The sequence below is a fragment of the Arachis stenosperma genome, chromosome 4 (assembly GCF_014773155.1).
Source record: "Arachis stenosperma cultivar V10309 chromosome 4, arast.V10309.gnm1.PFL2, whole genome shotgun sequence".
Classification (NCBI taxonomy): Eukaryota; Viridiplantae; Streptophyta; class Magnoliopsida; order Fabales; family Fabaceae; genus Arachis; species Arachis stenosperma.
In genome coordinates, this window is record NC_080380.1 from 49,531,522 (window position 1) to 49,541,423 (window position 9,902).

Sequence of the window (9,902 nt, forward strand, 5' to 3'; positions counted from 1 at the left end):
CGCCATTTTGGCTCAGAATAAAATATTGACTCAACAAGTCAATTTGATTTCTCAAAGTCTGTCTGGAATGCAAAATGCACCAAGTAGTACTAAGGAGGCTTCATCTGAGGAAGAAGCTTATGATCCTGAGAACCCTTCAATGGAAGAGGTGAATTACCTAGGAGAACCCTATGGTAACACCTATAATTCTTCATGGAGAAATCACCCAAATCTCTCATGGAAGAACCAAGAGAGACCTCAACAAGGTTTCAATAATAATGGTGGAAGAAACAGGTTTAACAATGGCAAACCTTTTCCATCATCTTCTCAGCAACAGATAGAGAATCCTAAGCAGAACCCCTCTGACTTAGCAACCATGGTCTCTGATCTAATCAAAACCACTCAAAGTTTCATGACTGAAACAAGGTCCTCCATTAGGAATTTGGAAGCACAAGTGGGACAGCTGAGCAAGAAAGTTACTGAACTCCCTCCAAGTACTCTCCCAAGCAACACAGAAGAAAATCCAAAAGGAGAGTGCAAAGCCATAACCATGGCCGAATTTGGAGAGGCAAGAGAGGAGGTGGACGCCACTGAGGAAGACCTCAATGGGCGTGCACTAGCCTCCTCTGAGTCCCCTAATGAGGAACCATGGGAATCTAAGGCTCAAAATGAGACCATAGAGATTCCATTGGACTTACTTCTGCCTTTCATGAGCTCTGATGAGTATTCTTCCTCTGAAGAGGATGAGTATGTCACTGAAGAGCAAGTTGCTAAATACCTTGGAGCAATCATGAAGCTAAATGACAAGTTATTTGGAAATGAGACTTGGGAGGATGAACCTCCTTTGCTCACCAAAGAGCTGGATGACTTGTCTAGGCAGAAATTACCTCAAAAGAGACAAGATCCTGGGAAGTTTTCCATACCTTGTACCATAGGCACCATGACCTTCAAGAAGGCTCTGTGTGACTTAGGGTCAAGTGTAAACCTCATGCATCTCTCAGTAATGGAGAAGCTAAGGATCTTTGAGGTACAAACTGCAAAAATCTCACTAGAGATGGCAGACAACTCAAGAAAATAAGCTCATGGACTTGTAGAGAATGTTCTGGTAAAGGTTGAAGACCATTACATTCCTACTGATTTCATAGTCCTAGAGACTGGGAAGTGCATGGATGAAACCATCATCCTTGGCAGATCCTTCCTAGCCACAGCAAAGGCTGTGATTGATGTTGATGGAGGTGAACTGATCATTCAAGTGAATGAAGAATCCTTTGTGTTTAAGGCTCAAGGATATCCCTCTGTCACCATAGAGATGAAGCATGAAGAGCTTCTCTCAAATCAGAGTCAAGAAGAGCCCCCATAGTCAAACTCTAAATTTGGTGTTGGGAGGCCACAACCAAACTCTAAGTTTGGTGTTGAACCCCCACATTCAAACTCTAAGTTTGGTGTTGGGAGGTTCCAACATTGCTCTGAGTATCTGTGAGGCTCCATGAGAGCCCTCTGTCAAGCTACTGACATTAAAGAAGCGCTTGTTGGGAGGCAACCCAATGATTATAATCTATATAGTTTCTTTTGTTATTTTATGTTTTTTGTAGGTTGATGATCATAAGAAGTCCCAAAATCCATTAAAAAAGCAAAAACAGAATGAAAAACAGGAAGAAAAACAGCACACCCTGGAGGAAGATGCTGCTGGCGTTCAAACGCCAGTAAGCCTAGCAGTTGGGCGTTTAACGCCCAGTCTGGCACCATTCTGGGCGTTTAACGCCAGAAAGGGGCACCAGACTGGCGTTAAACGCCAGAAAAGGGCAAGAACCTGGCGTTAAACGCTAGGAATGGGCACCAGCCCGGCGTTTAACGCCAGAAATAGCTCAAAACGTGATTTTGAGCAACATTTGGTGCAGGGATGACTTTTCCTTGACACCACAGGATCTGTGGACCCCACAGGATCCCCACCAACCCCACCACCACTCTCTCTCTTCTTCCCCCATTCACCAATCACCTCAATACCTCTTCCCCAAAACCCCTTCACCTATCAAATCCCATCTTTCTCTTCACCACTCACATCCATCCTTCATAAAACCCCACCAACCTCACTCTTCAAATTCAAACCACTTTCCCTCCCAAACCCACCCATAATGGCCGAACCTCATCTCCCCTCTCTCCTATAAATACCCTTCTTCATTCCTTCATTTTCACACAACCTAAACACCACTTCTCCCCCTCTTTGGCCGAATACATCACCATCTCCCTCTTCCTCATTTCTTCTTCTTCTACTCTCTTCTTTCTTCTTTTGCTCGAGGACGAGCAAACATTTTAAGTTTGGTGTGGTAAAAGCGTTGCTTTTTCGTTTTTCCATAACCATTATGGCATCCAAGGCCGGAGAAACCTCTAGAAAGAGGAAAGGGAAGGCAAAAGCTTCCACCTCCGAGTCATGGGAGATGGATAGGTTCATCTCAAGGGTGCATCAAGACCACTTCTATGAAGTTGTGGCCTTGAAGAAGGTGATCCCTGAGGTCCCCTTTTCACTCAAAAAGGGTGAATATCCGGAGATCCGCCATGAGATCCAAAGAAGAGGTTGGGAAGTACTTACCAACCCCATTCAACAAGTTGGAATCTTGATGGTTCAAGAGTTCTATGCCAATGCATGGATCACCAAAAGCCATGATCAAAGTATGAACCCGGATCCAAAGAATTATCTTACTATGGTTCGGGGGAAATACTTGGATTTTAGTCCGGACTGTGTGAGGGTGGCGTTCAACTTGCCTATGATGCAAGGAGATGAACATCCTTACACAAGAAGGGTCAACTTTGATCAAAGGTTGGACCAAGTCCTCACAATCATATGTGAAGAGGGCGCACAATGGAAGAGAGATTCAAGAGGCAAGCCGGTTCAATTGAGAAGGCATGACCTCAAACCCGTGGCTAGAGGATGGTTGGAGTTTATCCAACGCTCAATCATTCCCACTAGCAACCGGTCCGAAGTTACTTTAGACCGGGCCATCATGATCCATAGCATCATGATTGGAGAAGAAGTGGAAGTTCATGAGGTTATAGCCCAAGAACTCTACAAGGTGGCGGATAAGTCCTCTACCTTAGCAAGGTTAGCCTTTCCTCACCTCATTTGTCACCTTTGTTATTCAGTTGGAGTTGACATAGAGGGAGACATCACCATTGATGAGGATAAGCCCATTACCAAGAAAAGGATGGAGCACACAAGAGACCCCTCTCATCATGAGATCCCTGAGATGCCTCAAGGGATGCACTTTCCTCCACAAAACTATTGGGAGCAACTAAACACCTCCCTGGGAGAATTGAGTTCCAACATGGGACAACTAAGGGTGGAGCACCAAGAACACTCCATTCTCCTCCATGAAATAAGAGAAGATCAAAGAATCATGAGAGAGGAGCAACAAAGGCAAGGAAGAGACATTGAGGAGCTCAAGCACTCCATAGGATCTTCAAGAGGAAGGAAGAGCCGCCATCATTAAGGTGGACCCGTTCCTTGATTTCCTTGTTCTTTATTCTTCTGTTTTTCGAATTTTAGTGCTTATGTTTATCCATGTTTGTGTCTTATGATCATTAGTGTCTTAGTGTCTATGCCTTAAAGTTATGAATGTCCTATGAATCCATCACCTTTCTTAAATAAAAACGTGCTTAATTGAAAAGGAAAAGAATTGCATGAATTTTGAATTTTATAACAGTTTAATTATTGTGATGTGGTGGCAACACTTTTGTTCTCCGAATGTATGCTTGAACAGTGCATATGTCTTTTGAATTTGTGGTTCATGAATGTTGGCTCTTGAAAGAATGATGAAAAAGGAGACATGTTACTGAGGATCTGAAAAATCATAAAAATGATTCTTGAAGCAAGAAAAAGCAGTGAATACAAAAAAAAAAGCAAACGAAAAAAAAAAAAACGAAAGAAAAGAGAAAGAGAAAGAAAGAAATAAAGTTGTGATCCAAGGCAAATAAGAGTGTGCTCAAGAACCCTGGACACCTCTAATTGGGGACTTTAGCAAAGCTGAGTCACAATCTGAAAAGGTTCACCTAATTATGTGTCTGTGGCATGTATGTATCCGGTGGTAATACTGGAAGACAGAGTGCTTTGGGCCACAGCCAAGACTCAATAAAGTAGCTGTGTTCAAGAATCATCATACTTAACTAGGAGAATCAATAACACTATCTGGATTCTGAGTTCCTAAAGAAGCCAATCATTCTGAGTTCCAAAGGATAAAGTGAGATGCCAAAACTATTCAGAGGCAAAAAACTAAAAGCCCCGCTCATCTAATTAATACTGATCTTCATAGATGTTTTTGGAGTTCATTGCATATTCTCTTCTTTTTATCTTATTTGATCTTTAGTTGCTTGGGGACAAGCAACAATTTAAGTTTGGTGTTGTGATGAGCGGATAATTTGTACGCTTTTTGGCATTGTTTTTAGTATGTTTTTAGTAGTTTTAGTTGAGTTCTTAATATATTTTTATTAGTTTTTAGTTAAAATTCACTTTTCTGGACTTTACTATGAGTTTGTGTGTTTTTCTGTGATTTCAGGTATTTTCTGGCTGAAATTGAGGGACCTGAGCAAAAATCTGATTCAGAGACTGAAAAGGACTGCAGATGCTGTTGGATTCTGACCTCCCTGCACTCGAAGTGGATTTTCTGGAGCTACAGAAGCCCAATTGGCGCGCTCTCAACGGCGTTGGAAAGTAGACATCCTGGGCTTTCCAGAAATATATGATAGTCCATACTTTGCCCAAGATTTGATGGCCCAAACCGGCATTCAAAGTCACCTACAGAAATTCCAGCGTTAAACGCCGGAACTGGCACCTAATTGGGAGTTAAACGCCCAAACTGGCATAAAAGCTGGCGTTTAACTCCAAGAGAAGTCTCTACACGAAAATTCTTCATTGCTCAGCCCAAGCACACACCAAGTGGGCCCGGAAGTGGATTTTTATGTCATTTACTCATCTCTGTACACCCTAGGCTACTAGTTTTCTATAAGTAGGACCTTTTACTATTGTAATAGAGATATAGAGAGTCTTTTGATCATGTTTTGATGATTGAACTCACTTTGGGAGGCTGGCCATTCGGCCATGCCTAGACCTTGTTCTTATGTATTTTCAACGGTGGAGTTTCTACACACCATAGATTAAGGTGTGGAGCTTTGCTGTACCTCGAGTATTAATGCGATTACTATTGTTCTTCTATTCAATTCCGCTTGTTCTTTGTCCAAGATATCACTTGTTCTTCAATCTGATGAAGGTGATGATTGACACTCATCATCATTCTCACCTATGAACAAGGTGACTGACAACCATTCTTGTTCTACAAGCATCTGAGGCTTAGTGAATATCTCTTGGATTTCTGATTGCATGATGCATGGTTGATCGCCTGACAACCGAGTGCTCGCCTGACAAACGAGCCAGCCATTCCGTGAGATCAGAGTCTTTGTGGTATAGGCAAGAACTGATGGCGGCATTCAAGAGAATCCGGAAGGTCTAACCTTGTCTGCGGTATTCTGAGTAGGATTCAATGATTGAATGACTGTGACGTGCTTCAAACTTCTAACCTGCTGGGCGTCAGTGACAGACGCAAAAGAGGGATTCTATTCCAGTAGGAGCGGGAACCGACCGGTGATTGGCCGTACTGTGACAGAGTGCGTGAGCATTAGCTTTCACTGCGAGGATGGGAGGTAGCCATTGACAACGGTGAAACCCTACACGAGCTTGCCATGGAAAGGAGTAAGAAGGATTGGATGAAGGCAGTAGGAAAGCAGAGAGACGGAAGGGAAGGCATCTTCATACGCTTGTCTGAAGCTCTTACACCAATGATATACATAAGTATCTCTATCTTTATCTTTTATGTTATTTTCGTTCATCACTATATCCATTTGAGTCTGCCTGACTGAGATTTACAAGATGACCATAGCTTGCTTCATACCACCAATCTCCGTGGGATCGACCCTTACTCACGTAAGGTTTATTACTTGGATGACCCAGTGCACTTGCTGGTTAGTTGTGCGAAGTTGTGTTTATGCCATGGTATTGAGCACCAAGTCTTTGGAGCCATTACTAGGGATTGTTTATGTTTTGAAAAGTATTGATCACAATTTCGTGCACCAACAACCCACCATGGTATGATCGTTTCTTTTTCAATTTTATTTCGTTTTGTTTGTTTTTATTTTATTTTATTTTATTATATTGAACTTGGAGTTTTGCATCACATTCATATTAACACTGCATTCTGCATCTTTTCAGATTAAAAAAAAAAGCGAGCACACGACGCGACCGCATCAGCGACGCGTCCGCGTCGCAAGGAGATGAGAGAATAATAAATTGAACAGAGAGTTACGCAGGAGCAGGGCTGGAGGTGCGCTATTAGCACAAATTGACTTCACGCGAACACGTCGATGACGCGTCCGCGTCATTTGGAAAAATAGCCTCCCACGGGACCGCGTCACCCACGCGGCCGCGTGACCTGAAATCGGCGTAAAAAGGGTGTATGGCCAAAAGTTGAGCTGGAATTGGGCTGGACCCGTGCTAGCAGCACAAGCCCTGCCACGCGAACGCGTCACCCACGCGTCCGCGTCATATTGGAAATAAGGCCACCCGCGCGATCGCGTCGACCACGCGACCGCGTCACCCTGGATTTTGGCAATACCAAGTTTCGAACAGAGAGTTGTGCGACCGCGAGGCTGCACTCACGCCACTAGCACAAATCGAGTTACGCGATCGCGTGTCCCACGAGTCCGCGTCGCCCAACCTGATCGCGCACCACGCGACCGCGTCACCCACGCGACCGCGTCGCCAGCGTCGCACAACCTATCCAGATTAGTGCCAATTTTCTTATCTTTTCTCTTCTAATCCTAATTTCTTCCTTCTCTCTCCTTTCTCACTTTCTTTTTCTACTTCTCATTCTTTTTCACTTTCATTTTATTTTATTTAATTTATTTGCATACTTTCATTCATTGCATATTTTATTTTTCTAAAAGTTATTATTGGTGTTCAAATATTCTTATTCAACTGTTACATCTTTTCTGGTATTTTCTTGGTGCTTCATGACTTGTTTAATTCTGATTGAGTAATATTATTTAAATCAATGCCAATCTTTTATACCTATATTACTTTTGCATTGACATGAATTTATATTATCTCTCCTTACCCACACTCTCTTCCCTATTGTTGCAACTTTTTGCACTCTTGATTTGCCATGTCCTTCTATTATTTTCTCACTTTCATGTTGTAGCTACCATGTAATTGAGACCCTTATTTTTGGCATTAACCAACCCCTGTTTTATTTGTTTTCTATCTTTGCTTTGGGTTACTTTCCTTCCCTTTTTCTTTCAAGATGGCCACCAGGAAGAGACCGGAAGACGTTTACATGGGAGAGACAAACAAGTTCCTACGCACATTCCTTGATGAGAAAAGCATCCGTTGGAGCAACCCGTCCACCTGCACATCTCAGCATGCACCGAGGACGGTGCAATCTTTAAGTGTGGGGAGGTCGATACCGATCTCCATGGGTTAGTACTTTCCTGTCTCAAACACCAATATTTTATTTTCTTTGTTAATTGTTGCATTTGCATATTTTTTCATGTTTATTTGATTTTTGCATTTATTTACTGCTTGGTTAAAATAATAAGTTTCTTCTTAAGATCCTATTTTTCGAAAAATTTTACTAATTTAAATTGAAAATTTTTTTGTTAAATTTGTTTGAAGTTGTATTTGGAACATGGTTTTTGAGCTAAAGAACACACAACCTGTGAGACTTTGAGCTTATTTACATGGTTATATTATTTAACCATAAATATTTTATTCCTGTGTGTTTCCTTCTCCATGATTGTAATCTGTATTTTGTTCCAGTCTATATGTCCTTTGTTTAGTATATTTACATGCTTGCGTATGATTGAGGCCATATTTGATTATCAACTCACTTGCCCCAAATAAGCCTACCTTTTACATCACCTTTGTTAGCCCCTTGAGCTTTTAATCCCCTTCTGTTCTATAACCACATCACTAGCCTTAAGCGGAAAACAAATTAATTATCCCAATTGAATCTTTGGTTAGCTTAAGATAGAGATTGTGTAGCAAATAAGTGTGGGGAAATTTTGGGAACATGGGTTGATAAGGGAATGTAACATGTTTCTAATTTATTTGAATATTAGGAATTTGGGAACCTACTCATGAAAAACCAAAATAGAAAAATAATAGAAAATTCATGTGCATTGATAAGTTATGTTTATTTCTCTACAAAAAAAAAGAGAAAAAGAAAAAAAATATATATATATATATATATAATATAAATAAATAAATAAAGGGGACAAAATTACCCCAATGTTAAGTTAATGAAAAAATCAATGCACATGTAATAAATTAAAAAGAAAAAGTTGATACATGAGTATGAAAATTATACAAAAGTGGGAATTATGGGTAGCTAGGCATGAATTTAAAAGTATATAGAGTATATGTATATTAGGTGAGAGTTTAGGTTAATTAAAATTCAATTTATAAAGCTCACTTAGCCATATATATACCTTTACCCTTACCTTAGCCCCATTACAACCTTAAAAAAGACCTCATGACGTTTGCATTGGTATATTAAATATTGTTGATTGGTTAGATGAAGAACAAGGTTTAGAAAGCATGACTAGAGAAGAGTAGAGTGAATAACCCTATACACTTGAGAGATTAGAGTGATACACACTACCAGTGAGGGTTCAATGCTTGATTCTATGTTCCCTGCTTTCATGAGCTGTCTTCTTACAAGTTTACTTGCTTTTTATTGTATGATTTGAATTAGTGAAATCTGGTTTATGTTTGTCTTAAAGAGCTTATTTACTTTTAACCAAGTGATGACAAGTCATCATATACCCATTTTTCAAGCTAAATTCACTTGTTTCATTAGTCTTTATGCACTTTCTTGCATCCTAAGTAAGTGATTTGGAATGAAAATGCATAACTTCTTTAAATCAAACAACCACCATTAAATTGATACTAAATCATGAGGTTTGAGCTAAAATTTATTGATTTTTAATGAATTATAAACCTTATGAGTTTAGAGATACTTTGATTGGTTATTTTGGTTTCTTGTAGGTGAAGAAAGGAAGAAAAGAAGAAAAACGTGACTTAAGAAGTGTGGCCATGGGAGGAGAAGTGTGGTGCAACATAAAAGGAGGAAGCAAACACTGCTCTCCACAAGAGCACACTGCTCTCCAAGAGAGCAGCATAATGAACTAAGCCTCCAAAATCATCACTGCCCTGCCCACAATAAGAGCGGAGCACAATTCTAGGCCAAGAAACAAGGGAAGGAAAAATTCTGCCCTGCCCTCCTTGAGAGCATTATCGGGCTTCATCCAAGAAAAATTCAAAGAAAAAGATTGATAATGAAGGCTACAAGGTTTGAACCCATGACCTAAGGGAAGGAAGGAGTGCTCCTTGTAAGGAAAATAAGCCAAAATTTGGCCAAAGTGCTCCCAGTAAGTCTCGAACACAGAGACTTCACTAACAAAGCAAGGAAGCTGCACCACTTGAGCGCTTCCCTGATGATGTCCAAGACTTGGCACGCAAAATATTTTAAACGCACCATGAAACCACTGCCCTGCTCTCCGCAAGGGCAGGGCAGCATCCTGATGCTACACACTCAACACGCACGAGGCCTCATGCACAATTTCGCTGCTCTGCCCTCCACAAGAGCAGAGCAGCCTCTTGGAGCCAATTTCTTCATGGGCTGAAAATTGGATTAAAAATCTAATTTAATTCATTTCTTCACCAAATCAAAAGCCCATCCAAATTCCAAAATCCAAGAATAGAAAGTGTATAAATAGGAGATAGTTTGATGTAATTAGGACCTTCTTTTGAAACCTTCTTTTTGATTTTTGAATTTTCACATCTTCAGACTTGATTTTGAGAGCTTAGAACTGAGATTTTA